Consider the following 6,281-nt stretch of genomic DNA (forward strand, 5'->3'; position numbering starts at 1 on the left):
CACCTTGCAGTGTAAAACCCTAATCCTGCTTTGTGGTGGATTAGCCTTGAGGTGGGCTAAGGATGAACTAGTAAAGTGGGAGAACAACCTCAGGAGGTGTGTTCTTGTGAGCTGGTGAGGGAGTGGATGGTCGGAATGATCCGTCCCTTCTATGGTGGTGGCTAAGATATATTTATAGTGGCCTTGGTCCTCTTCCTCCAAACTTAGGCGGGAAGGGATCCCACAACGGCCAAATTCGAAGGGAGACAACTAGTACATCTTATCTTGACGAAAGGTGGTCTTCACCTGCAAAGTTTCTGGTCGTGACGACGTGGTGGGCTCGGCGATGACATCCGTCCTATCGTCCTGACGGTCTTGGTCTTGTTGGATGGAAATGGAAAGCTTTAGTTGATGCCTTAAGACTCCATGTCTGCGCTTGCCTCTTTAGCACCGAAGAGGAAACCTGTTGTACTGCACCTGCTGGCACCCGCCTGGCCTTGGTCATCATGGCTTCCGTCACTTGATAGTCACGAGGTGGGCGCTTGCATAGAAATCTCCGCTCCTCGGGAGCCAGCCTAAGGAGGCAACTCCTTCTGGAGGTCTCGGCATCATCTATCTCACGAGGGTCTTGTGTTGTTCATGCTGAAGATGAGCTGTACCAGGCCGAGGCAGGCAAGTTTGGGTACCCCGGTTCCCAAAACACCGACAAACTGTAACTTGACTCCAGCAACTACCTTCTTGCTATTGAAGCTCACAAGGTTCATCCGATCTTGCTAACTCGTCTTGTATTAAGAGTGCTTCAGAAGTAGTGTCAGATGGCAAGCAAGCTTGGGAATGTGCTACTAGCTGAGGTTACAAACGACTAACTCGTCCAGGTGGTGGTACTGTGGAAGGTGTTGCAACAACTAGGGTTGTCGCTACTTGTTTGGTGGCAGCTATTAGTTTCTGATTGGCTTGTTTTGCAGCTCGTGTAGCACGGGATATCGTGTTAGTAAAATTCTCCGTTGGACTTTGACCTTCTATTGCACCATCAGTACTAGTAGAATCTGCATAATTCTTCGGCTTCCGTTTCTGTGTGTCCTTAGTACTAACACCATCCCCTGTCATTATGTGTTCCTTTGAAAGTGCAACTATTCCCTGGGTGGTTTCGGTAATTTATAACAACATATAACTCATTGAACTAACACCCTTTCAAGATGTATACTTCAGAAAGTTCAATGATGGGCATGGCATGGACTAGAGAAGTGGACCCCTCAAAATGCTAAGGACAAAGATTGGCTAAAGTTCAAGACTCTTCATTTCTATTTTAGTGATCCAAGATCACATTGAGTCCATAAGAAAAGTCAATACTATTAATAGGGGATGAGGTGGTGCTTAATGGTCTACTTGCTCAAGTGCTTAGTGATATAGCTCCAAAACCCTCAACCACTTTCTCACTTCCAAATATGTCCAAAACCAAAAGTCAAACTCGGCCCCACCGAAATGATCCATCTGACGCCATAGAGTTCTCTTGACATAGCCACTGCCAAAACCCTACACATTTCGGTCACACCGATATGAATCTTGGTCTCACTGAGATGGCCTTGCATTCTCACTGTGACATGTTTCACTATTTCGGTCTCATCGAATCAGTGAAACCGGTCACACCGAGTTTGCTTGTCATTCTCTCTGTTGCCTATTACCCCACTTTGGTCTCACCAAGTTGAAGTAATCGGTCCAACCGAGTTGATGTTTTCCCCTAGCCCTTGCATATCGGTCACATCGAGTTGTCTCTGTCGGTCCCACTGAGATTCCTAACATTCACATTTTGAACTACATCGGTCTCATTGAGTTCATCTACTCGGTCTGACTGAGTTGGTTCAAATGTGTGTAACAGTTGGATTTTGTGTGGATGCTTTATATACACCTCCACCGCCATCTCCATTTGAGAGAGAGCCATCAAAACGTGCCTACACTTCCACTACTCATTTTCTGAGAGAGAACCACCTACTCATGTGTTGAGACCAAGATATTCCAATCCTACCACAAGAATCTTGATCTCTAGCCTTCCCTAAGTTGCTTTCCACTCAAATCTTCTTTCCACCAAATCCAAATCAGTGAGAGAGAGTTGAGTGTTCAGGAGACTATCATTTGAAGCACAAGAGCAAGGAGTTCATCATCAACACACAGTCTATTACCTTTTGGTGAGTGGTGTCTCCTAGATTGGTTAGGTGTCGCTTGGGAGCCTCCAACAAGATGTGGAGTTGAACCAAGAAGTTTGTAAGGGCAAGGAGATTGCCTGCTTCGTGAAGGTCTACCCTAGTGTGGCAAGTCCTTCATGGGAGATGGCCCTGGTGGGATAGACAAGGTTGCTTCTTCGTGGACCCTTCGTGGGTGGAGCCCTACGTGGACTCGCGCAACCATTACCCTTCGTGGGTTGAAGTCTCCATCAATGTGGATGTACGATAGCACCACCTATCGGAACCACGCCAAAAATCTTTGATTTTGCGTTTGCCTTCTCCAAACCCTTCCATTTACCTTCATGTGCAATGTTTTACATTCCGCTTCTATACTCTTAGAATTGCATGTGTAGGTTGATTGCTTGATTTATACTAGTTGCTAAAATCTGTCAACACTTAAAATTGGGAAAAGGCTAGATTTTTATTTGGTCAAGTAGTCTAATTACCCCCCTATAGACCTACTTTCGATCCTAAAGTGGTATCAGAGCTTTGCTCTCCATTAGCCTTGATTTTCATATCTTTGGTGATTATAGCCTTGGTTTCACAACCTAGGAGAGTATGGCATCTAGCGAGGGAAATTACCACCGTAGAGGTCCTTACTTTGATGGTACAAATTTTTCTAGTTGGAAGCATAAGATGAAAATGCATATTCTTGGTCATAGCCCTGCCGTTTGGGCTATTGTGCATACTGGCTTGCAAGGTGAGTACTTCGAGGACGGAAGAGAAGCAGATCGTGAAGCATCCGCGGAACAATTGAAGATGTTGCAATATAATGTTCAAGCTTGCGAAGATATGCATGAAGGTATTGAGTCCGTCAAGGAATCCAAATTGGATGTGCTCCAAAGTCAACTTGACAAGTTCAAAATGAAGGATGGTGAAGGAGTTGCGGAAATGTACTCTAGGCTTGCTCTCATCACAAATGAGATTGCCGGCTTAGGAAGTGAAGAGATGACCGACAAATTCATCATCAAGAAGATCCTAAGATCCTTGGATGGAAAGTATGATACCGTGTGCACATTGATCCAAATGATGCCAAATTACAAATATCTCAAGCCAACAGAAGTCATTGGTAGAATTGTTGCTCATGAGATGTCACTCAAGGATAAGGAAGAGCTTCACAACAAGTCAAGTGGTGCTTACAAAGCCTCATGTGATGCTCCTACAACGTCAAGTGAGAAATAAGTCTTCAATGAAGAATTGAGCCTAATGGTGAAGAACTTCAACAAATTCTACAATCATAGAAGCAAAGAAAGAAGTTCCAAGTCAAGGTCCTACAATGACAAAAGATCTTCTAGTCGTGATCGTAATTGCTACAATTGTGGAAGACTCGGACACTACTTAAATGAGTGCATGGCTCCCTACAAGAGAAGAGAAGATTCACCCAAAAGGAAAAGTAAAAGATATGAATCACCACCAGAAGAGAGAAGGAGTAGATATGATTGTTATGAACGAAGACCCTCTCATAGAAGCAAGGATTCGGAAAGGAAGGACAAGTCATCAAAGAGATACACAAGACGAAGACATCAAGCTCATGTTGGCGAATGGGTTTCTGGTTCCGACTCCGACAACTACTCCGAGAGAAGTTGCCAGACTTGCACTTGTGTCATCCAACTCCTACGACATATTTGACTCACCAAACGAAGTAATTGGAAGATGCTTCATGGCTAAAGGCCCTAAGGTATCACACCTCGAGTATTTTGATTTCAATAGTGAGGAATATGGTTCACTAGGTAATGATGATTTACTTGTTGACAATGCTAGTGATGAAAACTATGATGAGATTGCTATTTATCATGCTAATCAAGATGAAGCGAATGACAATGATAAGAAGGAGATTGAGCGTCTAACTAAAGAACTAAACACTCTTAAGTTAGCTCATGAAACTACTTTAGAGGATCATCGAGAGCTTTTAAAGACTCATGAGAAGCTACGCTTTGAAAAGCTCAATTTAGAGCAAGAGCATGGGTTCTTAAAAGCAATCAATGATGATCTTCGGAAGAAAAATTCTTCTTACATTGCCAAGTGTTTACTCTTGTCTACTTACATGCCACAAGTAAAATCTAGCAATAAAAACAAGAAAGATTCTTCTTCTAGTAGTAACAATAACAATGCCAAATCCAATGTTGTTGCTTCTAGTAATTCTCTTGATTCTACAAATGATTATCTTACCAAGTTACACTTGAGCAAGAAATAGCTTATTGAAGGGAGTTATAGATAAAGTTGTTTACAAGAGCCTTGCCAGACATAAGCAATTTGAGGAAATTGTACGCAAGCAAGGAAGACACCGGAAGAATCAAGGTGTTGGTTTTGAACGTAAGTTCAATGCCAATGGAGTTGAGTGGGAAGAAGATCAATACACCAAGACAAAGTTCTTTCCTCAACAAGAGAAGTATGACCCCACTTCTTTTAAGGGAACACAAGCTCAAGATGATCTTCCACCACAAGACCACAAGCTAAAGGGCAAGGACAAGCTTCAAGAAGAGATTGATTCATTTGAAGAAGCTCCTATGGCCATGGTCAAGTGGGTTCCCAAGACTACGCCAAGTTCTACTTCATCAAGTACAACTACAACTCCAAGGATTCCCATCAAGTTCATGCGGATCCCAAAAAGGAAGAACTAGAGAGTTCTTGAGGGTGACTCATCCAACAAACCTCACTCATATTCATTTTGATAAGGACATGTGCAATCAACTTCTATATCTTGCACTAGTTCATGGAGTCACAAACCCTCTTGTTTGTAAGACAAGGGACAAGGTAACCCAATGCTTTCATGGACATCATCATGTGTGTACCTCACTCTATGTCTATGGATATTCTTGCATGTTCCTTGTGGGACTAACCCATGTAGGTATTGAAAGTTCAACTCACTCAAATGGATTGCTCCAAATGATCTACAACAACTTTGAGCATCCACATCTTCAACACCTACATGAAGTCATCATCGACAAAACCCAAGGTTAGTTCATCCCTCTTAGGGGGGATATAACATCTAGGGTGAGCTTTGCTCTAAAAAGTGAGCAAAAGCAACTCAAATGATGTGAACACAACAATGCTTTATGTAAAAGTGGTAACCCCACTTGTGCTTAAACAATGAGCATGACCAATGATCAAATGTTCTCATTTGACTCCTAAGTCAATATACTCATATATAGATGACCTAGTCATCGCCAATCGTTTGATAGATGCTAGAGTGTTTGTGCATGCTTTGCCACATATTTCATTTGCTATCTTATTGTGTGAGCATGTTGGTTGCATAATTTTCTCCATTCGAGGACATCCATTTGTAGTTTTGCTTGTTTGGCTTCTTCTTTCCTTTGCCAAATGAATGGACAAGAATGCCTAAGTACTCCCTCAGGCTGTCTGTGCTTTTCTCATCTCAAACACTTTTCATGCTACATCACAAAGCTTGATCAAGTCAAATTCGGACCCTTCGGATGAGGAGGACTCGGAGTCATCGATCTGTCAAAGGCTTAAACTTCCAAAACCTCTTAATGCATTTCGGTCTGACCGGTTCATTCCTTTCGGTCACACCGAATCCATTGAGTTGATCTAGGTTTTCATCTCGATGCAACCGATTTGAACCATTCGGTCGCACCGAGTTGCAGTAACCACTTGCAGTTTTTGGAAATTTCTCCAAACTTTTCGATCGCACTTGCCCAGCTCTACTACCTCGTGGTCTCCGGATTGTCTTTGTCGTCGCCAGTGCCCCCTGCAGCTGGTCTCCATTGCCGTCAACGTAAATCACTCCGCCGTTGTTGCCGTAGAGGGTTCGTCACCAAGTTAGGGTACGAACTCGATCTCTTTGTGCATCTTTTTACTCTGATTATTGCACAAAGATCAATACCTAGTTTCTTGCCACGATTGATATCATCCTATCCACCACAAACTTTATTAGAATAGATTTGATGCAAAAGCTTAGCGTTAGGTTTCCGCCGAAATCATCTTGGACTAACCGATCTGAAGATTTCGGTCTTAACGATTTGGCTCAGGCCATTACACAAGTAAAACTCGGTTTAACCAAAGCGTTCTAATCGGTGTGACCGACTTCGCTTTCTCTGTGAAACCCTAGCATCTCGGAGTCAC

The sequence above is a fragment of the Triticum aestivum genome, chromosome 2A (genome assembly GCF_018294505.1).
Source record: "Triticum aestivum cultivar Chinese Spring chromosome 2A, IWGSC CS RefSeq v2.1, whole genome shotgun sequence".
NCBI classification, from domain to species: domain Eukaryota; kingdom Viridiplantae; phylum Streptophyta; class Magnoliopsida; order Poales; family Poaceae; genus Triticum; species Triticum aestivum.